This window comes from Schistocerca gregaria, chromosome 3 (genome assembly GCF_023897955.1).
Source record: "Schistocerca gregaria isolate iqSchGreg1 chromosome 3, iqSchGreg1.2, whole genome shotgun sequence".
Taxonomy (NCBI): Eukaryota; Metazoa; Arthropoda; class Insecta; order Orthoptera; family Acrididae; genus Schistocerca; species Schistocerca gregaria.
In genome coordinates, this window is record NC_064922.1 from 451,031,687 (window position 1) to 451,058,504 (window position 26,818).

Here is a 26,818-nt window from a genome sequence, read left to right on the forward strand (position 1 = left end):
TATTGTATTCAAGTCGATACGTATCGATCTGGTTGGTCTGGTCTATTATTTCTGAAAGCAAGCAGTGCTGTAGCTCGCTATTTATCCACTTTAAAAATTAACTAGATGTTGTCGAGGTGAGTATTTTACAGTACGATACTAATGTCCCTAACCCACCTACATACTGAGATATTGATACAGTTTTAATATGTTGTCATCCGAGTTGCCTTTTTAATGGTGAAGGATTGCGATGAACGTTTTATTAAAAATAGTCAAGAAATGTATAAAATGTGAGGCAGAAATGTCCATTGTCGTGAAATGATACAAATAATCAGAAATTAGACTACGTAGAGCCAAGAAATGGATGTATATGATCAAATAATACATCAGAATAGTAGTAGTAGTAATAGGGTAGAGTGTTGTGCCTGCATTATAGTGTACCAAGGAAAACATTGTAGTGAATTGTTTTAGAAATACATGGTAAAATGGACGCTAGAGTTTCAGCCATTTTCTACCGGTTTTGTTGTTGTTAGACACGAGGTTGTGTTCTGTGCGTCATTTCTAAAAATTTTCAGTTCCACTCATTCAAGTGCTGTCCAGTCATTTAATGGGACCACCTATCAGAAGAATTTTTGCAGCTCGTATCGCTGCTAGAAGTTCAGGAAGAGAGTGAGTGAGGTTCTGGAAGGTACCGACAGGGATGTGGAGCCATGCTGCCTGCGGAGGCGTTGCCAGCTGCGCCAGGTTTCGCCGTTGAGGATACATGTCGCGAACACCCCACGCGAGGTGGTCCCACAGATTCTCGACTTGGTTTAAATACAGAGAATTTCGTGGTTAGAAGAGCATGATAAACTCGTCCTGGTGCTCTTCGAACCACGCACTAACACTGGGTGCTGTGTAACAAGTTGCATTGTCCTGCTGGTAGATGCCATCGTGCTGAGGGAAAAACAAATGTATGTAGTGGTGGAAAAGGTCCCCTAAGACAGATGCATACTAGTGTCGATCCACTGTGACTACCAAAACGATGAGATCATCCAGGGAATGTAGGTAAAACATTGTCCAGACCATAACGATCCTTCTTCCGTCCTGTATCTTTCCATCCAGACGTTACAGAAGAATATTGAAAATTAGGTGGATTGACAAGGTAAGCAAGGAGGAGGCTCTCCGCAGAATAGGAGAGAAAAGATACATATGGAAAAGAATGATGAGAAGAAGGTTCAGGACGATAGGATATCTGTTAAGACATCAGACGCTGCAGTCATGGACTGTGCGGCCGCTCCCGACGGAGGTTCGAGTCGACCTCGGCCATGGTCAGGTACAGTCTAAGATGAAACAGCAGGACATATCATTTATTGTTGAGAGAGTCAAGAGCCCCCTATCCATGCACGTTTTGCTGTAAACTACCACATTAAGTACAATAGAATTTAATAAGCAGTAATTTCATTAAACTTTGGCACATAACCGCCGTTTTGGCGGGATTTAACAAACATGTGTCTAAAATTCACTGGTTACTAAAATTTAGTGTAACACGGCAAAATTACAAACTGAAATTCGAAGCGGAGCTTTTTCAGGCGTTAACACACATATGCCTCGTTTGCAATAGATTACTAATGCCATTAAAATTAATCTATGTTGTAAATAACCTTGGATTAAACGCATGATTCAGACCTAGACACGCGATTCTACGGTCCAGTAATACGCAGGATATGAAAAGAAAAGTGTTTACGAAATACGTTGGTGGTGTTTATACATATTTCCGCGTACTCATAGATGCTGTAAGTCTGGAATAGCATGAAACTTCCAGATTTAAGAAATAAATCAAAGTTTAAGACTATTCATGTTGGCAATGTTGACGTCATAAACTTGTTAGAGCATCGCTGTTTCCTCGAGATTAAACACATATCTACAATTTACGACTTGTTATAAAACATTTTTAAAATGACACAAACTAAAACAATTTAAAACTGTAACTGCCGCTTGTAGAGGCGTTAGCTCGTATGTTGTACTTACCACAGCTATTTCGTGTGATTCCAGTTGTGTATGAGGAAAGAGGCAAGCAAGGAAGAACCTTTCGAAGGACAACAAGTGCCCTGCAGTCGCGACGTTCCTTGGTTTGGTGCTCGTGTATTCAGGTTTTGTAAACTAGATATGTTTCTATATGTGTGTTATATTTTCCTTGTATTAATCTGACGGATTCCTGTACAAGTTCCTTGAAAAAAAAAAACCTACCGATATTTGAAAAAAGTTTACGTTAGTTGTAAACAATTATCTTACACCATTTTATATATAACTGGGCGCTATCTACACCCAGATATATTCAAAGTTTAGTCGATAGCTACGTAACGTAAGTTAGCAGGTTGTAAGTTGAATCTGCGATTTGATCTCACTGCACGATTATGTAGCAAACCATATTTCGATAATTCTGAAGATGCGTAGGTTTGTCGACTGAAACGTGTCGATAAAAGAAATTCACATTGGACTTATGGCACCGCTACAATTTCGTTTGAGAATCATTTCATTGGATAAAGCGTAGACTTCTAAAACTTTATTTACTAACCAGATTTCATTTTCTGATATAGACGTCCAAATAATTTAAGTATCTTTCTCTGAAGGACCAAGGGCTGAGGAATTTCTGCTGTAGAGAAAAATACTTATACTAGGTACGAGACTGAAAAAAAGCTCGCATCCGCTAGCAGATGATACTGCACACACACACACACACACACACACACACACACACACACACACACACACACACACACACACTATTAAATATTGAAAAATACTTGGCAGAAGAGAATGTGAAACTGATAGATGGGGGTGGGGGCAGGCTATCTAAAAATCCTTCGCCCAGGCAGAGGAAGAGCAGACACGGTGGCTGCGAAGGAAGTCGCCCATCGTTTCCAATGATTCCTTTCCTGTCACTGGCCTTCCACCTACACGGGGAGGGGGGGGGGGGGTGGAATTTTACAGTTAACAGGTAATCTCCGTATCAGTACTTGATAGACCACGCAACACACAGTGAGGGCATTCACTAGGATGCTATAATTAAAATGGCAAAATCCTTGATCATAATTTGGATATACACTGATCAGCCAGATCGTTATGACTCCCTACTTAACTGTCGGTACGTCCACCTTTGGCGCGGATGGCGACAGCGGCTGCACCTCGGGGCACGGATGCAGTGAGGCCTTGGTAGGTCGCTGGAGTGAGTCGGCACCACATCTGCACACACGTCACCTAACTGCCGTAAATTCTGTGAATAGGATGTGGTGGTGGTGGTGGTGGTGGTGGTGGTGGTGGTGGTGGTGGTCAGTGTTTAACGTCCCGTCGACAACGAGGTCATTAGAGACGGAGCGCAAGCTCGGGTTAGGGAAGGACTGGGAAGGAAATTGGCCGTGCCCTTTCAAAGGAAACATACGGGCATTTGCTTGAAACGATTTAGGAAAACACGGAAAACCTACATCAGGATGGCTGGAGACGGGATTGAACCGTCGTCCTCCCGAATGCGAGTCCAGTGTGCTAACCACTGCGCCACCTCGCTCGGTAATAGGATGTAACCTCCCCCTTACTAATCGGCCTATCCTGCTGGCAATATAAAATATGACCGTGGATCTCGTGTATAACTAATGGAATTTTTCTAATTGGATAAGGCTCTCTTCCCCAAAGAAGTAATACCGATAAGTGGGGGAAAGTGTACAACAGATCATTCTGATAGAGAAGTCTACTAAAAATTAAAAAAAAAGTAACTAAACCGAACAGGGCTACGCTTTGAAAAAATTAAAGTAATTTTGTGCATTCTCTCACAAACAACCCTGGACACAAAAGGGGTACCACTGATCAGGAATCCAAATATTACACTAATGAACGAAAAGGCAATAATTACGGTCTCCAGCCCACTTGGGCGATTTACATTCAAAATCCTGTACAAGATGAGGGGAAATAAAAACATTTATTATTAAACCTGCTAACTGACGTGGCAATTGAACGTTGTCACGTTTTTAACACTAATTTTAAGTGAGTATGTAATGTTAAAGAAAACTGAGAAGTCACTTTTACGATAAGTTTGTCATTAAATTTTTGAAAAGAGCAATCGAGTAGTGATTTGAAAATCCCCACTTGAACTATAGGTTAACAGTGAACTTCGTTACGTGAACAAAGACTTTCAGAGATCTCAACATAACGTCATCAAAGAAATGTTGAGAAACGCTAGCACTTTTTACTTTGCAGTTACTTAATTTTCAAATTGGATTTCATATTATTGAGCCTTTTTTTACTGACTTCAACAGAATTAAAAGACTTAGTTATCTCTTAAGGGTTTTTTAATTCCTTAGAATACGTACCAAACCAAACAGCCATGTGCTCCAAGCTGTATGTGAAATAAATAAAACTTCCGCACTCTTAATTTGTGCATTTTCTTTAGATTTGGATTTTTTCCAGTGACAGATTCTCAAACTTCGGTTAGTATATAAGGAAAAAAAACAAGGCCCCTGCTTCGTAACAGTATCTGGGCGCAATGAGGACACAATCACCCTGAATTGAATTGATTATTATTTAAATAAAGTTCATTAATCAAATCACATTCAGTTGTGCTGCTGGGATAGCCGTTAATACTTTCTACCAAAGAACAGCCTTCCTTCAGTGCTATGCCTGCAACGAAACTCGGAGCCGATTACGAATCTGTCTTGCTGGAACTACTGCTGTTGTTGAAGACGGTAGCATCTTGTGGGGCCTCGGCTAATTACAGGAACGGGCAATCGTAATTAATACAGTCTCTTCCGCCCGTCCACTATCATTCCTACAGCTGTTAATCTGGCCGGTGAGCGTACATGATGCCGCCGAAATGGTACTGTCTACTGCGAGAGCGTTAACACCACACTTCAGCACTCTACAAGCGCTGGAACCCGTCCCCCTCTCTCCGCGGTCTCTGCGCAATAACTCCCTACCCAAAAATTATACAACGCACAAGCACTGCTATTACCGCTCCTAGCCGATGCAAATAACAATTCCTTTGGCTTTCTCCCAGAGCTTATATGTTCTAAGCGTCGTCTGCAAGTAAATACGAGGGGCGTTCACTAAGTGATGTAACATACTTTTTGTCGGGCAGTTTCGGTGGAAAAATGCGGAATTTGTTGCGGGGCTTCATCAGATATTCACGCTTCAGCTCCTAAGGTGTCATAAAGTTCCGATTGGTGACGGCATTACAAGTAGCCTTCACAATCGTGTCTCAACATAGGTGCGTTCCAAGCAGAGACCTGTCTGTGAGTTTCTTTTGGTGAAAAACTAGAGCATCGCGCTTGAAGAATGTCTATCCAAACTTGGCAGTGAACAGAAGCACTGTGAGTTGTTGTCTAGATGCCTGTCATCATCACAACAAGGCCGCAAAGACCTATCTGATCTCTCGTGTGCCGGCCGGCCACACTCAGCTTTGACTCCTGAAATATTGAAACGTGCGGATACTCTCATTCTAGACGATCAACAAGTCACAACCAAATAACTCGCTGCGCAACTAGACGTCTCTGTTGGTACTGCTGACACACTTCTCCACCAGCTGGGGTACTCAAAAATACAATACTGGCTATTAAAATTGCTACACCAACGAAGATGACGTGCAACAGACGCGAAATTTAACCGACAGGAAGAAGATGCTGTGATATGCAAATGATCAGCTTTTCAGAGCATTCACACAAGGCTGGCGCCGATGGCGACACCTACAAAGTGCTGACATGAGGAAAGATTCCATCCGATTTCTCATACACAAACAGCAGTTGACCGGCGTTGCCTGGTGAAACGTTGTTGCGATGCCTCGTGTAAGGAGAAGAAATGCGTACCATCCCGTTTCCGACTTTGATAAAAGTCGGTTTGTAGCCTATCGCGGTTAATCGTATCACGACATTGCTGCTCGCGTTGGGCGAGATCCAATGACTGTTAGCAGAATATGGAATCGGTGGGTTCAGGAGGGTAATACGAAACGCCGTATTGGATCCCAATGGCCTCATATCACTAGCAGTCGAGATGACAGGCATCTTACCCCAATGGCTGTAACAGATCGTGCACCCACGTCTCGATCCCTGACTCAACAGATGGGTACGTTTCCAAGATAACAACCATCTGCACGAACAGCTCGACGACGTTTGCAGCAGCATGGATAATCAGCTTGGAGACCGTGGTTGTGGTTACCCTTGACAGTGCACCACAACAGGAGCGCCTGCGGTGGTGTACTCAACGACGAACCTGGGTGCACGAATGGCAAAACGTCATTTTTTCGGATAAATCAAGGTTCTGTTTACAGCATCATGATGGTAGCATCCGAGTTTGGTGACATTGCGGTGAACGCACATTGGAAACGTGTATTCGTCATCGCCATACTGGCGTATCACCCGGCGGGATGGTATATGGTATGGAGTGCCATTGGTTACACGTCTCGGCCACCTCTTGTTCGCATTGACGGCACTTTGAACAGTGGACATTTCAGGCATGTTACGACCCGTGGCTCTACCCTTCCATCGATCCCTGCGAAACCCTAAATTTCAGCAGGATAATGCACGCCCACATGTTGCAGGTCTTGTACGGGCCTTTCTGGATACAGAAAATATTCGACTGCTGCCCTGGCCAGCACATTCTCAAGTTCTCTCACCAATTGAAAATGTCTGGTCAATGGTGGCCAAGCAACCTGCTCGTCATAATACCCCAGTCATTACTCTTGATGGACTTTAGTATCGTGTTGAAGGTGCATTGGCAGCTATACCTGTAGACACCATCCATGCTCTGTTTGACTCAATGCCCAGGCGTATCAAGGCCATTATTACGGCCAGATGTGGTTGTTCTGGGTACTGATTTCTCAGGATCTATGCACCCAAATTGCGTGAAAATGTAATCACATGTCAATTCTGGTATAATATTTGTCCAATGAATACCCGTTTATCATCTGCATTTCTTCTTGTTGTAGCAGCAATTTTAATGGCCAGTAATGTATCTGCCCACTGGTTTCCCGCCGCCTCACAGGAGATCGGAACTGCTTGCTCGTTATACAGTAAGACAATTGTGTGACATCGACCGGTAGCATGGTACCACGAAGGTATACAGGCGCTCCCAATAAGGTGGTGTAAGGCTGTCGCATTGAACGTTGGTTTCTAGCCATGAGAGTGGTAATAAAACCCACCTCATTTTAAAAAAAATTGTATTACTTATCGAATTTGCCTCGTAAATGTTAAAAAAAGGTATTGGGACTGATTCTCTTACGGCAAAGAAAATTTGACATCTTTCTTAGGTAGTGGTGTGCGATGAAAGTTGAAATATGTGTTTTATTATGACAGCAAGCGGGAAGTAACTGGACACACACATAGTTCAAGATACACGGTATATGATAAATACACGGATAGAATTGGTAAAAATATATACAGGATGTTCAATAAAAGTGTCAGATACTTTGAGGAGTGCTAGTACTTGTGGAAACAAGAAAAATAAGGCTTATAAACTTCTCTGTTAATCAGGCTAGCATTGTACGTCTGTGTGTTGGAGCTTGTTTCCACTGGTTGCTTAGAAAATGAGGAGTGTTGTGAGCAGCGTATCTGGCCTGCCATAAGTAATTTCGTTTCCGTTAGTCCGCACCACATTGCCCGGTGCTTTGTGATTTCATAACAAGCAGCTTTGATCGTGTTTGCTCGCTTTTCAGAAACTCTTTTTTAGGTAAACCTGATTTTTTTCGTTATACGTATTTTAGTCAAACGCATTCTGAAGATGTTTTTGTGGGCTACCTATTTAAAGACTGTTTTCTTACAACCTTTGAAGATACTGTTACGTAACTTCAATTCGTGAAACATTATCTTTCACTCTTATTGAAATTTGCTGTAAATATTTCAACAAAAGCAACTTGTGGGACGCAAGATTTTTATAATTTTTGGGAAGAGAATATTAGCTGTAAATTTAAGTTTTCATTCTTCATGTTCCCATGAATGACTTTTGGAAAATTCAGAGCAAGTATGTGAATTAACACTGTAACCTTTTGTTATTTAGTCTCACTGAAATGTTTTATGACGTTGTTGATCGATTATCAGCAACTGAATTGTTTTCTCTTAATATTTCAAAGCCCTGTTGGCCTTTTGTTGAGGAGTGTTAATAAAAATCTTGATCCGAATGTTGTTCCACCCTTATTCGGGCCGGTCTTTCCACTCCCAGGCAACCTTACACCAGTAGTGTGTACCGCTCCGCACCATTTTGGATTCTTCCAAAACATAACTAATTTTGCTAGCGCTTCATAAATGAAACGCTTACCGCAAAAAGGCTGATGATTATGGTCCTGAGTGGCTAAATGCATTATTTACCCCAAAACGTAAACGTGTTTTTACGTCAATATGGATCTGGCAGCGCTCTCAGTTTTCTGATTACTACAGATTGGGAGCTAGTCTGGTACATGTTAGTGGAAGGAGGGAAGATACTATACATTGGATGACGTTGCTGAACTCGTGAAACATCCATGAAAAACTTTAACGCGTTTTCCATTGTTCAAATGAAGAACTCTTTTATAAACTACAGTTCCTGATGGCCTACAGTTTATAAAAGAACCTGCCTGAGCGATTCTTATGGTAAAATTGTTCCTACAAATCTGAAAAGGGTTCCCACTGTTTCAGAATACCATGAGATGACCTTTTCAGCTGAAAAGCCACGTAGCGTTACGTGTAACCTGGATGTTGCTGGCTTAACAATGGACACATTCAGGCTGATAAAAGGAGGAGTGCGGAATTCTATTACAAGAAAACTTATATATTTTACTGTCTATAAAAAATAACAAAATGGTTGACATCAAGAAGTGTTTGGTCCGTAACCTTCAAGACAAGATTGCAGTTTCGTAATTCAGTCACATTATGGCCAACAACAATGACATGTCGTGATGTAGACGAAGACAACTGATTAATGAAACAAGCTAAACCTGAAATATTGATCGGAAATCTGTAATGAGCAATATTTATTACATTACAAGATGTTATACGTACAATGGTATTTTAAAGAAAGTAATCTAATCCTAAATTTAATTCGAAAAATCCAGTGGTCTAAAGAAAGGGAACCTGTCCAGCTCCGTGAAGGTCGTCCCCCCTCTTTCCCCTTTAGTCGTACTTTTACAATTATATACTAAGCAACTAGACCTAGATCAAGAAACCAGAAATACACGTCAGGAGATAAATTTCATTAAACCGATTTTATAGAGATTTTTGTCTCTATTGTAAAAGTACCAAATGTGGACACGTTGCGATCCTGCAGTATATGGGTCTAATACGATCCGTCATAATTTCCTAGGGCAGCGTTAGATTAAATTCTTATGCGTGGATACATCAGGAAAAAATATCTGTGATGCAATGAACAGCAAGTGTTCCGTTCCGCTTTCACCTAGCTGTCTGCTAAGGCCGGTCTGCGACCTTTGTACAGTAGCAGCTGTTTATTCATGAGAATCTGCTCGGAAATGGCGTGGAACTTATTGTAGCCATTGCTCTGCGTGAGGTTCCACTTCGCAAATGGCAGGGGCGGCGCTGAACTCCTCCGTTTGCTGGCGGATGCGACTGACTACGCCTGCGGAAGCCGTTGCTCCAGACTTTCCATCGCTGATGTCCTGGCTGCTGACACTCCCTCTTCCATAATGCATGTGGCGCCTATGGCCCAAGTTTTTGGCGGCCATCCATCACCGGGTGTGCGGCGAACTGACACCCCCTGCGATTTGCACTACCTTTATAGAATCCTTTTCCGTCAAATCTTTCACGGATTGTAATGTGATGATGCGCATTGCTTTCATATCCCCACTGTCTGCGGAGGCAGCTGATCTACAAACAGAATCTTAGCGGCCGTAGCTGCCGGATATGGTAGCTCTGTATTAGATTCAATCACAGCGGAAACGTTGGCCGGGAATGTCGGATGGAGTTTCTGGGCGGAGCATGGAAATGAGCTTACGAAAGACGAGCCTGCTGTAGTTAGAGATGGAAATGAAGCGGGAGCTTTAGCAAATGGAAAGGCCTGGATCAATTTCGACCACTTCAGCACCAAAGACGCACAAGCGAGCTTCTGTATTTCACACGTACTGTCTTTAATTTAACGCTGAATCAATAATTAAGTCTTCTTCCGTTGCTGATGAACTGTTTTATGAAATTTTGTCCTATACAGGAGTAACTGAATTAGTTATAAACGCATTTATAGTGCTTAAAACTACCATACAGCTGCTCTTGTTATTTCTGAGGAGAACGTTGTACTGGCAAACCTACTTACAGTTACTTAAAATAGGATGACATGAGTAGTTATGCAGTGTACACTTCAAGGTTAATTTAACGCTGGTTATCATGTAACTACAGGTAAATATCAAAACAAAAATAATATAGGAAATAGTTATAACACTTCGAGAGCACTTGGAATGAATTCCTTACGTGTCGCGATATATGGTTTTAGAAATTGTAATGAAAGCGAATTATTTTTCCCTATTTTTTATTAAATTCAACTTTGGTTACCAGTGATGCCTTCAGAGGATGCTTCTCGCTGGCAAGAGTTAGTGATAATTGCTCATACTGTTAATAAAACACCTACATTTTCGTTTAACGCAGTGTTATTGAAAATAACTTATATCGTGTAGCAATTAAAACATTCGCTTCGATAAACGTGGTATCTAGATATGCAAAGCTGAGTTAACGTAGATTCCTGCCGACAGCACATTCAGATACTATTTCCTAATGGGGAATTATAAGGCTTACTTTGGGGGATACTCTGATTGAGTATAATAAGTCAAAGGAGACAAAAGAAAAAGCAAGACATTTCAAAGAAAGTAGAAAGTACAAATAGTATTTGGGGTCTGTTTCAAATTATGGGAATTTCAAGTCACAGGAAATGACTTCAGGAAACCAGTCAACTATTCAAACGAAATTTCACACAGAAGGCCAGAGTAAGCTTTTAATTCATATTGGCATTTAAATTCACCATAATATACTAGAATACACTTATATGCGTTCTCTGTAATATTTTTGATGAGATCTAACTCAACCTCTTTTTAATATATATTTACGTAAATGGTTGACTCTTATCGCAGCGTACTTCACCAGAACATAGTTGTTTAAATCCTTCGACAGGAAAATACCAACACCTCACTGGTTCGTTTAGTAATAAAAGCCGCAATACTTATCGTTTTCGGTTTACGAGTAAACTGATTAATTTGAAGGAGGCATAATGGGTCATCTATTACTTCGAAGCTGCTACGACTACTTTTTTTATAGACCGTATGAAAGCAGTTGCAAGTTGGTTAAGATGTGTGAATATCTCAGCGAGAGGTATCCTCTTCAGGAAAGAATCGCAGTTGTATCCTCCGGTTTACTTAAGGGAACGCGGAAAATTTTCGTAAAAAACTATCCTGGCGTTTGTGTACCAGCAAAGAGCATTATACAGGAATTTGTGGCAAGGTGACGTACTACAGCGTCAGTTGCAAATTTAAAAAAAGTATCGAGCTCTCGGCGTTCGTACACTTGCCTAGATCGCGGATATTCGACCACGAATAATCCAGTGTCCAAAGAAGTCGACACGCAAATTGCTGCAACAAGTGAAGGTTTCGTGCCGGTCTAGCCAACGTCTTTTGCAAGATATTTGGGTGAAGACCTAAAAAATGATATGTGTCCAAGAACTGAAGGAGGAAGATAAGGCAAATCGTGGGAATTACTGCAGAATTGACAATGGAATGCTGCATCCGCTGCTGTATTTCAGGAGTGATGGTTCCGTCTGAAATGACATGTGAATTCCTAGAACACCAGTACTGATCAGCAAACAATCCTTACTCTATTAACGAGGAACTTCTTCATGACGAAAAAATGAGTGTGTAGTGTGCCGTGTCAGCGAGTCGGATTGTGGGTCGTAGGCTGTTTTTCAACGGGTTGGAGCTTACGTCACGCTTCACGCGTGTCAGCCTCACGAATTCATGAAAGATCCGCAGAAGAAAGGATTGTCAGCAAAGGACTGCGGCAGCCGCATCGGTGGACCTAATCACTTGTGACTTATCTGTGGGGCAGTCTAATGGGAAAAGTGCACGCAAGTAACCTAATAACTTGAAGGACAATATTCGTAATGAAATTTTGAGAACTCATGCGGCAGAGTTGGGCAAAGTGCATATTGAAATGTTAGGACAAGTGTTAAAGTGCATCGAAGCACCAAAAGGTCATTTTCAGTACCTAATGTAATGTAAAAGAAAGGATTAATTCAGTAAATATACACATTTGCAATTAGATTGTTGGTCATTTCTTTATTGTCTAATCATTACATATTTGCCTACTTGTTAGTGTATCTGATCGTGTCGGGCAACAATTGCTGCATAAAACTCGCGTAGTCTGTACTTGAGGCTGGCTTTGCGTGGTGCGCCATGCTGTACTCGTGTGGAATAGGAGACGAAAGAATAACCGAAATGATGTAAATAAGAGGTGGCAGCTCTACCTGTATTAATTTCAATAAAAGAGATGGTAACCGTTGTCGGCACTGCAACAGCCATCACCAGACTAATTGCTGAAGTATGTAACACAAAATGGATGTTAACAACCAAAGTCAATGACAAACTACTGACGGCAATTAACCTTATTGGGCCGGCCGGGGTGGCCGAGGGATTCTAGGCGCTACAGTCTGGAACCGCAGGACCACTACGGTCGCAGGTTCGAATCCAGCCTCGGGCATGGGTGTGTGTGATGTCCTTAGGTTAGTTAGGTTCAAGTAGTTCTAAGTTGTAGGGGTCTGATGACCTCAGAAGTTAAGTCCCAAAGTGCTCAGAGCCATTTGAACCATTTAACCTTAGAGAAAGCGCGGACTAAATTGACCGACTCCATGCTGTTATTACCAACTAGAATATATCACAGACTTATGTTTCTCTCTTTTTTTCGGTTTAGTTTTTACGGTTTGTCCGTCTGTCATTACCTAACCACTAGAGTTGGTGGTAGAACTTTGTTATTTCCTGACAAACATAGAAATACACTCCTGGAAATGGCAAAAAGAACACATTGACACCGGTGTGTCAGACCCACCATACTTGCTCCGGACACTGCGAGAGGGCTGTACAAGCAATGATCACACGCACGGCACAGCGGACACACCAGGAACCGCGGTGTTGGCCGTCGAATGGCGCTAGCTGCGCAGTATTTGTGCACCGCCGCCGTCAGTGTCAGCCAGTTTGCCGTGGCATACGGAGCTCTATCGCAGTCTTTAACACTGGTAGCATGCCGCGACAGTGTGGACGTGAACCGTATGTGCAGTTGACGGACTTTGAGCGGGGGCGTATAGTGGGCATGCGGGAGGCCGGGTGGACGTACCGCCGAATTGCTCAACACGTGGGGCGTGAGGTCTCCACAGTACATCGATGTTGTCGCCAGTGGTCGGCGGAAGGTGCACGTGCCCGTCGACCTGGGACCGGACCGCAGCGACGCACGGATGCACGCCAAGACCGTAGGATCCTACGCAGTGCCGTAGGGAACCGCACCGCCACTTCCCAGCAAATTAGGGACACTGTTGCTCCTGGGGTACGGCGAGGACCATTCGCAACCGTCTCCATGAAGCTGGGCTACGGTCCCGCACACCGTTAGGCCGTCTTCCGCTCACGCCCCAACATCGTGCAGCCCGCCTCCAGTGGTGTCGCGACAGGCGTGAATGGAGGGACGAATGGAGACGTGTCGTCTTCAGCGATGAGAGTCGGTTCTGCCTTGGTGCCAATGATGGTCGTATGCGTGTTTAGCGCCGTGCAGGTGAGCGCCACAATCAGGACTGCATATGACCGAGGCACACAGGGCCAACACCCGGCATCATGGTGTGGGGAGCGATCTCGTACACTGGCCGTACACCTCTGGTGATCGTCGAGGGGACACTGAATAGTGCAAGGTACATCCAAACCGTCATCGAACCCATCGTTCTACCATTCCTAGACCGGCAAGGGAACTTGCTGTTCCAACAGGACAATGCACGTCCGCATGTATCCCGTGGCACCCAACGTGCTGTAGAAGGTGTAAGTCAACTACCCTGGCCCGCAAGATCTCCGGATCTGTCCCCCATTGAGCATGTTTGGGACTGGATGAAGCGTCGTCTCACGCGGCCTGCACGTCCAGCACGAACGCTGGTCGAACTGAGGCGCCAGGTGGAAATGGCATGGCAAGCCGTCCCACAGGACTACATCCAGCATCTCTACGATCGTCTCCATAGGAGAATAGCAGCCTGCATTGCTGCGAAAGGTGGATATACACTGTACTAGTGCCGACATTGTCCATTCTCTGTTGCCTGTGTCTATGTGCCTGTGGTTCTGTCAGTGTGATCATGTGATGTATCTGACCCCAGGAATGTGTCAATAAAGTTTCCCCTTCCTGGGACAATGAATTCACGGTGTTCTTATTTCAATTTCCAGGAGTGTAGATTGGTGGTAGTTCCAAAACGTACTTGGGAGAGAATTTCAGTTTCTGCCATTCGTCGTCTGTACATTGAACATTTTAAAATCTACAAATAGCTGGTACAGTATTTAAAGCATTATTTATTAACGAAAAGGATAAATCTCCTGTTCTTTTGTGTTCATTCATACTGCTTGAAACGACTAAATTAAGAGTGAGAACACTTAGAAACTTTTGTCTGTCGTGTTCTGAAAAACGTATCAGGCTGTATTTATCTTTTCTAGGTAACGGGCAAGTATGAATGCTCATACAGCCTTTAGACTATAGGAATGATTATATTAAGAGGAACGCAAACCATCGTCATAGCCACCTTAGTCGGGTCCGTCCTGTTTCCGCAGGTATGTCCTCTCTCTCTGCTGGTCAGTACAGCTATGTGTTCCGCCCAGTAACCGATGACGAATACCAATTGGTAATGAAATGGCTGTTCAGCATGCTAGCTCCTTATGTGGACTTGGCGTAGTTTATTTTTAGTTTTTCTGAGTTTATTTTATAATGATTTCTTGGTGCGAGTAGTACGTCATCAGTTGTTAGTGCGACCAATTCTAGTCCTTCAACGATTGTTATGCAACCGAAAACGGTTACACAGAAGTAAAATTAAAGTTACACCGATTTTGACTGATACTTATTGTTTATATTAAGCTCAATCGTTGACGACCCCTCATGATGCCAAAATTTCTTAGAAACAATAAGACTCAGGTAAACGTGTTCTCTGGGACAATTATTATGGCAACAATGTCCGAAAGAAAGTGTTACCGAGATGAAGATTGTAGAGAAGAAGAAGCTTACGATGCTGTTTAACATAAAAAGTAGAGGAAGTTACCAATGGGTTAATGTAAGGGGAAAGGACAGAATAAAGTGAAATCTTTACAGGCAATGACTGTAGGAAAATGGGTCTACCAAAAAGACAGAGGTAAAATTCTGGGCTTCATCACTGATGAGTATTCCATCACTGTTTCCCTATTAACGTTTATTATATCATTATCAACGGTCATAAGCTAGCCATTAGGTATCACTAAGACTGAAATAGTGGCTTAATTTTTATCATTAGGTTTTTTTCCGGTTACAGATACGAGCATCGATTCTCTAGGCTTATAAATAACACAGCGCAAGTACCTTTGGAAATTAGAAGGATCTGCAGATGGTCTTTGACAATAATGGCAGTAATTTTAAGTTACCTAGTAGCCGTGATCAGTGCATCAAATTTTTAGACAGTGAAAACTACTGTCTGTTAGTGTCTCAGAGGAACAGCGAGAAGTGTGGTATAAAACATAAACGTAACGGCGTTTAATCGACACATGAAACTCCGCACAAAATGTGATAATGGAGAGACATAACAAAAGTGAATACCCCTAATCATCTACTTCCATTTTGGAACTGTCGGTGCACAAGGTGTACATGTACAACCTAAAAAAAAGAAAAAAAGGATTACAATTGCAAAAAACTGGATGAAGTATTCAGGAGGAAGAGCCTCACACAATGAGCAAGTCAGTAATGCGTTGGTCCATCTCTCCCTTGTGCAAGCAGTTATTGGGCTGGACATGGATTGTTGGATGTCCTCCTTAGAGATATGGTGTCAAATTCTGTTCAATTCGCCAGTCAGGTTGTCGTAACTCGGAACAGATTGGAGGGCCCTGCCTTAGCGATGCAAACGTTCCCAATTGGGAAGACATCCGCTGACCTTGCTGGCCAAAGTATGCAAACACGACGACAAGCAGTAGGAACTCTCGCCTTGTGTGGGCCGGCATTGTCTTGTTGAAATATAAGCGGGGGATGGCTTGCCATGAAGGGCAATAAAAATGGCCGTACAATACCGTCGACGTAGCGCTGTAGCGCTGTGCTGGTAGGGTGCAGCGGATGACAACCAGAGCGGTCCTGCTAAGAAAAGAAATGGCCAGCCAGACGATCACCATCGGTTGTCAGACCATGTGACGGGTGACGATCAGATTGCTGTCCCACCGCTCTCTGAGGAGTCCTCAGACACATTGTCGCTTGGAATCCCAGTGGCTGGAGCAGAATTATCTTCAGTGATGAGTTCCGATTCGAAATGAGCCAGGTGGCCAGTGGAGACGTGCTGTAATTACACATTCCGACGCAAAGACATACAGTACCTTAAAGGCTGCGCCAAAGATTGAATTGAGCAGGATGTAGAATATAGTCTCTGTAATGTTCATATTGGATTCTCTTTTGTTTCATACTCCAATAAGGAGTTAGAGACACTTTCGATTGTTAAAAAAAATGGTTCAAATGGCTCTGAGCACTATGGGACTTAACATCTATGGTCATCAGTCCCCTAGAACTTAGAACTACTTAAACCTAACTAACCTAAGGACAATACACAACACCCAGCCATCACGAGGCAGAGACAATCCCTGACCCTGCCGGGAATCGAACCCGGGAACCCGGGCGCGGGAAGCGAGAATGCTACCTCACTTCGATTGTTACCTTGTAGGGGATGGACGTAATTTTTGGTGTGTGCGGAAAGGCAGCCATCTTGTTAGTATTTATGGTTTGTGCGACGGGCAGAGCAAGTTTTATTGTGTTGTGAATTTAAAAAAAGTGGTGAGAAGTATCTAAGTTTTACGAGAATTATTTAAAGCTACGTAGCATTGCATTCCTTGGTTTCCACCGTCTTCGCGAAATGAAGCGATGCCGACTCAGGAAGATACACACGGTCAACAAAGAGAAGAACATCGATGGCGACTAATGAATTAATATTGTGACAGAAGGACAAATTCTACGTGTAAGGCGAGCACTCTGAATAAATCAACAATGACGTAGAATTCAAAAATGTAATTAATCGGAGTGACAAATTATATTACAGGCAAATTTCACACAGCGCTGAATTTGTCAGCATTCAAGACCGGCAATACAGTCCGTAAAATAGCCTTTCAAAAATTCTAAATTTACAGTTCCATATCCATAATTGTTTCTCTATTCAAAAAATCAATAAATTAATTTTTTATTTATTTCGCCACAGTGCCTGGAGAGCATCGGAACAGTAGTGGGATACCAACCTGACTGTTACCTTCCGTACGGCCCGAGAACCGGGAGCGATGGTCTGGAGTTCCATTTCGTTCTGAAGCAGGTCCCCAGTGATTGTCACCGATGGCAGCCTTACCGCACAGCGGCTCCTCCATGATTTTCTGCGCCTCGTTTTGTTGTCCTTCGAGGCAAGCCATCATGGGTTTACATTTCAGCAAGTTATTGTCCGCCCGCATACGGCGAGAGTTTCTACTGCTGTCTTTGTGCTTGCCAAACCCTACCTTGGCCAGCTGACCAGTAAGCTCACCGGATCTGTTCACAGCTGAGAACACTATGGGAAGGGCTGTTCAATGGATAATTCCTTTGTGTGTTTTTAAGTGTTTTTTTTTTCATATTGTTACTACGTATTAAATTCCAATTTGTAACATAAGCAAGACCGTAAACAATGGGACTCACTACTGCAAAGGCAGCTGAATTAGTCACACATCGGATACGTAAAGCTTTATTTCAATCAACGTTCCAGGAAGCAGTAAAACGCTGTATCACCTCTGCATTGAAGGTCAGGAATATCGCGATATGCACACATTATGATTTACCGCACAAGGGCGCAGCTAATGTCCATGTATTTAGGGGGGGGGGGGGGCCGTGAGTCACCGTTGTCCTGTCTTGGCGCGGCGGGCTAGCGCTGGCTGCATGTTATCGCTCATGTCCGCCACGAGCGACAGGCCACGGCCGCAATAAAAGGACCGCCAACGAGATTAATTGACGAAACGGGCCAATGCACACAGGCCACGCCACACTGAAGCCCCGTAATTGTCTCTGCCACGTTCGCTGCCATTGTGGTCGGATGCTCAAAATTGCTGTAGCACGTGAGCCTGGCGCTACTGTTCCTGCGGTAGTCCAACGCAGCGACGTAGTTCCTTGTGGAAATACTGAGGGGCGCACAGTACCAGCAGGCAGCCTCTTAGTGTCATAACCCCTGGCGAAAATACAGAGCTTTAAACATTTTAACGTGAACGAATTTTGACACTACAGTGTCATCGTCAGGTTGTTTGTTGTTAAAATATTTCAGATCAAGGGATTTTTTTGTGCTTATGGTGTTAGTAGTCATATAGTTGGTATTGCCCACAGAGTTTGAATATTTGTATTGTGAGTATAATGTAATGATCAGGTCACCAATATAAATACCAGCAATGTTAACCAACTTTCGTTTAACGCTTTTTGTTTACATTTCCCGCCAAGACCAGAGATTAAAAATTACTTATATTTCATCTGTTTTTATATACTTATTAACTAGTAACAGCAATGATGAACAAGTGTTGTTGCTAAAACTGAAATACAAAGGTGCGTTCAATAAGTAACGCAACACATTCTTTTGGCCAGTTTCGGTTGAAAAAAAACTGTAATTTGTTGTGAGACATCGCGGAATATTCTCACTTCATTACCTACGGTTTCATGAAGTTCCAGTAGGTGACGCCGCTATACCTAGCGTTGAAAATGGAGTCTGTAACGGAGGTGCGTTCCACCTTGAGTTTCGGTTAGTGGAGAATCAGAGCATCGAGATGTTCAAAGGGTCTTGCAGATTGTCTATGGAGACCTGGCAGTGAACAAAAGCACGTTGAGTCGTTGGGCGAAGTGTCTGTAACCATTGCAACAATGTCGCGCAAGCATATCCCACTTCTTGCGTGCCGGCCGGCCACAAGCAGCTGTGGCTCCTGCAATGTTGGAACGTGCGGACACCCTCATCGGAGGTGATCGACGGTTCAGAAGCAAACACCTCGCTGCCCAATTAGACGTCTCTGTTGGTAGTGGTCAAACACGGCGCTCTCCAGCTGGGTTACTTAAAAGTGCGTGTCCGCTGGATTCATCACCCAACCTACCACCCAGATCTCGCAACTTCCGACTTCCATCTGTTCCAGTTAAGGACGCACTCCGCGGGAAACAACATAAGGATGACGTTGGCTCCGACGTCGCTCTGAAGGGTGATACCATGAGAGCATACAGGCTCTCAGAGTAAAGTGGCGTAAGGCCGTCGCACTGAACGGAGATTAAATTGAAAAACAGGGTTTTGTATCCAAAAGAGTGAGTAATTATGTGGTGTTTTGGAATCCTGAATAAAACCAACCTACTTACAGAAAAAAAATGTGTTGCACTACATACCGACCACCCTCTCGCCAGCCCCCTCCCTCTGCCGTACGTCCAAGGAGAAAAGTTACTGTTCAGAGGTCAGTATTACATCAAACAAAATACGATGTGTTTCGAAGTCCTTGTGACGAACATCTAGGTCTGATACATCACGTCAAGAAGAACAACATTTATTAGAAACGAAATGTCAACTGACGCTTCCCGGCGGTGCTAGGCGTGCTTTAGTATTCGCCGGCCATGGGATGACGAGATTACACCGAACTCTAGCAGTATGTACTAACCCGATGTGCTGCACCTGCCCCAGTAAATTAACATAGTGATTTCAAACCAGAAAACTTTAAAAGTGAGTGCTTCTAAGCGGAGAAATATATTTTAGAAAGAATCGGGAACTTTAATTTCTCTTGGTGGACTGCATTTCACAAAGAACAGTTGAATGCAACATAGGCAACACACTCTGCTGGTTTCGTATGCCCTATCACATCTCAGGGGCACAACCAATCGAAAAGGAAGCTTAGCGTCACCGGAAAGTGTCAGTGAACTTTTGTCACTAACAAAAGCTGCTCATCATGACATGATCTTTTACCCCTAGACGTTTAATGTCTCTGTTGTTATCATGCTAGAAATACTCTTAACTGAAAAATACCGAGCCGCAACGTAAACGAAAGTTAATAGCTTACGGCTGAGTTACCTGGATTTATTGACATACAGTATATTTACGAGACAGGTGATTCGTGATTGAATCGTGATGGAATCTCACGGTTGTTTCTCTGCGTTTCCTCCTTGTCTGTGGCGCGTTCCTTCTGAAATTCCCGTTTCGCGCTCTGCTGTTTCCTTACCCTAGGCAGAGGGAGCTGTAACGTTGCTGCGGCCGGCTGCCTGCCGTGTTTGTGAGTGAGCATCGGTCTGGAGGAGGAACTGTAGTTGCGGACGTCTGAGAGCGTACAGGAGAGCACGCCGTTTTCTTGATGTTTGGCGTGACTCGTGTCAGGTGTGATGCATCGTTAAGACCGTGATAGCAGCCAGTGTTACAGTCTTGGTCGCAGATGGATCAAAGGCGATGAAGCCTGGTTGTCCATTGAAACTCCTATCCTACGGATGTCGTCTGACTTAAAGAGGTTTTGACCATTATTTTGCGTTATTTGCAAGCAACTGGGGATTCCGGTGTCTGCAGTAACTCGGCGAAGATTATTTGTTTCGTCGGTGTGTAAATGACTGAACAAGCTGCAGTTTATTTAATGTGCATCTAATGATCGTGTTCTGCGTGAGATGTTTGCGAGTGTGAACATGACTCTCACCTGTCTGTTGATTTTGAGCGCATCGTCAAATACTGAATCCAAGTTGTGACTTTCAATTCATTTGCTGGATTCTTACTTTTCCTCGTCACGACCCGTGTTAAATGGCAAAGTAGAATTGTAGACCTTAACCTGCTACCTCATTTGCGTGGCTTCAGTAACAGAGCCTAGACTGTTAACTAATTAAGGCTTGTGGTAAACAAAGGTATTTAAGTACATTGTTTTAAATTATTATCTGAAATGTGTCAATGATTTATGTTGCGCTAGTTAATTCTGGGGTATGAACGGATGTGCTGGCACGTCTGCCGTGTAAGGGACTCCTGCTGGTTTTGATTACCTTCTGACCAGGGTCCTTGCTCTAAGCTTGTCTTTAAATACTCCGCTAACCTGGTTAGCGTATGTAGTAGCTATTTTAAATTAATCACTGCTCAATAGCCCAACACAGTTTGTCGGCGGTCAGAAGCCGTTTATGTGTTATTTATTCCTTTATTCTGGTCATCTATAATCATGCTTTTCTTAATTTATTACTCTAGGTAGCGATTAAGTTGCCATTTGGGGTGTTTACATGGAATGTAGGTCTTTTGAGTGTAGATTTGTCAATTTCCAACTTATTGTTTTTCCACAAGGTTTTAATTGTGCTTATGCACGTATGTATATATTACTACTGAGCTGTACTTAATGTCATATTGTAAAGAAAGGAACTTATTGGACGTTAACTGTCACCGTAAGGTGTTGTGGACGGTGCACGTTTCTGATATTCATCTTGATGTTCTAGTCAGTGTGTAAACTTGCCAATTATTTTCTCTTTACATGGAGTGTGCCTGCGTTGATTTTATAAGTGACTGTTTAAAACCTGTTTTTTAACGCGCCTACGCTCATATTTGTATTTATGTCTAAGTCAAACTAAAGTTCAGAAAACTGAATCAGTTGTTTATTATTGTTCTAGTGCTATTATCTGTCAAGTGTAACACGCGACATTTTCTTGGTTTGTTATCAAGTGTTACAACAAAAGTAAATTACAGTGAAGTTATGCTCTATTTCAGTTGTTCCTGTGATTTCCTATCTCCACATTTGTTAATCTAAACTCATAATATTTATTTGTTTAAATATTGGAGGGAGGTGCGTGTGTCCCAACAGGTATTGGACTAATTCAGTTGAGTGGGAGTGTAGTGCAAGACAATGCTTTGAATGTATGCACCTGCCTAGTAATGTTCATCTCTAGAAAAGAGTTATGAATTAATTCTGACAAATTACTCAGAAGCAGACAAATTCTGTAACATTGCCTATTTTTCTCACGTTTTCGTTTCCTTTATTTTCTCGTAACGTTTATTTTGTTATACAGTGGATATACGAGATCTATGAGAAAAGTAATAAGACAGATTTTTTATCTTCTAAAGTTTTTAATTTTTTTTCAAACAACAGTTTTTCCCCTTGAAAGTAGTTCCTTTTGGCAGCTATACACCGGCGGAGTCGTTGTTCCCATTCTTGGTAGCAGCGCTGAAAGGCTTCAACTCATCGGGGCTTTAACACGCCCTTCACATTCTTTTCAATGTTCTCCAGAATTCCAACATGCCTTCCTTTTAAGACCTAATTTAATTTCTGGAGAAGACAATGAAATCAAAAAGATTAAGGTCAGGTGAATAAAGGCACCAATAGAACAACAGGAATGCCTTTTATGATCAAATACCCCAGTGGGAAAGAGGCCGTGTGACATGGAGCATTGTAATGATGCAGCACTGACTTGTCTGCAATGTCCGGCCTCCCTCGATTCACCCTTTTTCTGAGCGTTTCGAGGTCATCTTCGTAAAACAAATGATTGTTAATTTGTCCTGGAGAAGCAATTTCTTTGTGCATTATACCCCTATTGTCAAAAAACTAAATCATCATTGTTCTGACCTCTGATTTGCTCATTCGAGCTTCTTTCGGTCGATGAGATGTCTCAGTGTGCCACTCCTCACTTTCCTGCTTTTCCTAAGTATCGCACTCAGAAATCCAGGACTCATCACTTGCGATCAAGCGACTGAATCATTCTTGGTCATTGGCAGTCCTCTCGAGATCAACGACATGTTTCTTCGATCGTCCTACTCGTCGTGAGTTTTTTCGACACCATTTTGGTAAAAATCTTTGCACATTCAAAACTTCGGACAAAATTTGATGTACGGCGAAAGTGTTTAACAGGCCTTGCATAATCCTTATGGTTAAACATCGGTCTGATCTCACAAGAGCAAGCACCAGTTCGTCGGTTTTTGGTGTTAATGGTCTCCCTGAGCCACGTTCACTATCAATGTGTTCTCGATGTTCCTAAAATAATTTCTGCCAGTGAAAAATTGTGCTCTTGATCGGTAATATTCCCACTAGACCTGTTTAAACATAAAGATATCACTGGCGTAGTTACCTAATTTAACACAAGACATGTTGGCACAATTCCGGCGTTCCATTTTCGTAATACACAACAAAAACACAACACTGACGGGGCTCTCAAAAATCACGTGATGAGAGTACGGAGCTGAAACTCGAACTGAGTATCTGGAAGGGAATAATACTCAGGTCTACTGAAGTAAAACAACACAGCGTTACCAGATCGATCACATTGTTGACTCATTTCGTTTCTCACACACCTTGTATGTACACAAAATGCGCCAACTATTTCGGTAAAACGTAAAATATTATTGTGGGTTTACATATTGAAAGGAGGAGATTACACAAAAAGACCTACGAAACTAATTTACAGTGATTGACTGCTAATGGACACTATGATTTTAGGGTCGCTTTACATTACCAGGAAGCCATTTCCTATCGTCGCAGTTTATTGAAAGAGAGACTCAGCATATTATTAACGGTGGCTATCCCTTCTTTCCACGTTCTCTGGTACTGCCTGTGGGATTATTCGGAAACTTTTCTTAAAGTGAATGGTCATCCACGTGATATTTTCATTAAGTCACCGAGTAGTTTTAAATATTAAGATTTTGGTGTTTCAGCTTAATGTGTACTTTTCCAGATGCTTGCTTCAGACGCTATTGTTTTGTTGGTAGTGAAGGATTTTTTGCTTTCAGTTATATATCATGCCTTCAGTTTGTTATAAGTAACTAAAACCCCTAAGGAACATAAGTCCAACTGTAACAGTCATTAAGATTACTACTTTGCGCCACCAAACGATATTCCGTCATCGAATTAATATGAACACCTGTGGGTTAGCCTAGATAACGCTTTCTTTACTGTTATGACAGTATTGTAAGAAATAATTCGCCATCTTTGTTTGTCTTCCATCATCTTTCGGGGGTCCATGCAGGATACTTCTCTTCTTCCGATATTTCGGCTGATAAACATACATGCATCTTGATATTGATTCAGCGACAGAATGAGAACCATTTCAATCAAAGAAACTAAATTTCATACAGTGATATACGCCTGCCATCTCAAATGTAAATTGAAATGTCACGTTTTCTGGAGTAAAGGGAGTCAACTAGTATGCCACATGCCCTGAAAAATTTTATCTACTTGCCTTTCGAAAATAGTTCCGCAACTGACAATTGAACAACGCTGCGCTTCGGGATGCACCAATGTGGCATAGTAGATAATCCGTTTTATCCCAGAAACATGATACTTCAGTTTGCCTCAAACACGGTAGATGTATAGCGACGTGTAGCTACTCTCTGAAATTTAATCTATTTGGAGACAATACTGTTGAGTAAATGCGCGTGTGCCAGAGATAACATTGTCTGCAACAAGAGCTTCACAGATAAAACTTTATGCACAGAACCAGCAAATCCATGTTACTGTAGAATTGTGTGGTTAGTTATTAAATTTTCTGCCATGTGTTGAGATGCCGGGCAGTGAAGACTCAAAACAATAATTTCTTTGAGAGTGCAGACGTGATATGAGGGGTTCCCACTGGCAATCCTCGTCTCAGTTGAGCAAGTTATCGACCAGCTGTATTTCCATTGCTTCGTTGACCAGTTATGCGCAATGGATGATGCTGTGGCCAATACCTTGACTTTCCCTAATCTGTGTTATGAGAGGGTGAAATATGAAAGCGTTCTGTAAAGGCATGTCTCTTATTCCTTTATGTGAAAACTCTTAAAGCTTCTTAAATAAAACTAATGCTATTAATATTCTACATCTTTATTCTGCATGTCTGCTCGTTTATTTCTCAATATAGTCATCATCGCGACGAACAGTTGTCTCCAAACGATTAACGAGTTGTGATGATTAAAATTCTTCTGTGTGTTGTATCACGTCATTGTATAAAATATTTTCATTAAAAACTGAAAACCAACATTTAGATCATATTGCAACGACCTTTCTCTGGGTAAGACACCCGAAAAAGTTTTAATCATCATGACACCAGCCGTTGAGGCCTACGTAGTTTTGTGACAGACCGGTTTGTTGATACACGCACATCACTATGTGCTTAGATTCTGTATAAAAATGATCGGCAACGGTGACCGAAGACGTCTGGGATAAGAGATCGCCGTCAGTATGAAAGAAGGCAGAGGAGCGGACAGAGTTTCGGGGTAGTGCTTGCCCTAGTGATGAGAAACTGTCGCTAAAGGCGGAAGAATCAGTAATGATCAACTGCATGTGGATGCAGAAGGCAATGAAAACCACAGAGTTTGAGACATATCAACATGACATGTGGCCTGTAATTGAAAAAGTGTCAAGATGATCTCTCCACTAGCAAAAGATTCCGGAATAGTCCCCGATTGCGATCTTTGGGAGGGGACTGCCAAAGAGGAGATGACCTTGAGAAAAAGATTGAAAAGCCAACGAAAGGGTAGTGTTCTACTGGTCAGGCATGGAATTTCCGTAGTTTGAACGTGATAGGGAACAAGAAAATCTGACAAGGGAAATGCTAAGGCGCAATCTAGATATACCGGGTGGGGAGGGGGGCAGAGGGGGGGGGGGTGCCAGTGAATTAGAAGGGAAAGAAGAGAAGGATTTCTGTCACTGGTCACATGACTGTAGGGTAATATCAACAATAGCGTGGTATAATGGGAGTAGGATTCTGTGAATAGGAAGGTAGAGGAGTGTGTGAGTAACTGGAAACAGTTCAGTGATAAGAGTTGCCCACATCAGAACCGTCAGCAAATCAACACCGACCAACTACAGTGCAGGTATATATGTCGACGTTGCAAGTCGAAGACGAAGAGATACTGAACGTTTATAAGGATACTGAAGGAGTGATTCAGTACGTAAAGGGAGAAGACAATGCAACAGTCGTGGGGGATTGGAATCGGTTGTAGAGAAAGGAGGAGAAGAAGAAGAAGACGCTACGGGTGGATATGATCTTGGAACTAGGAATGAAAGAGGAGAAATGACTATGTTCTACAATAAATTTCAGCTAGTAATAGCATATACGCTATTGAAAAATCACAAGAGGAGGAGGTATACTCGGAAAAGGCCAGGAGATACGGTAAGATTTCAGTTGCATCATATCATGGTTAGGCTCAATAAGGGGTAGGGCTTGTCTGACAGCATTATAGACGAAACAGGGGTGCAGTATTAGAATCATATTTTAAACGAGCATTTGGAGATATAGATCGGATAAGGCAGAAGGGATAGATGGCATCCCATCAGTATTTCGAAAATCATTGGCGGAAATGACAACAAAATGACAGTTCACGTTGGCTTGTGTAATGTCTGAGTCTGTCGATTTAGTATCTGAATTTCGGAAGCAACATCAGCCACAAGACTGCAAAAGCTGACACGTGCGAGCATTGTCGCACAGTCAACTTAACAGCTCATGCGTCCAAATTGCTGATCAGAGGAATATACAGAAGAATGGAAAAGAAAATTAAGGGTGTGTTAGATGACGATTATTTTGGTGTTAGGAAGGGTAAAGACACCAGAGAGACAATTCTGAACTTGCAATTGATAATGGAAGCAAGAGTGAAGAAAATATCATGACACGTTCATTGGATCTGTCGACTTGGTGAAAGCATTCGACAGTGTAAAATAGTGGAAGGTGGCTGCACCTGGGAATTTGAAAAGACT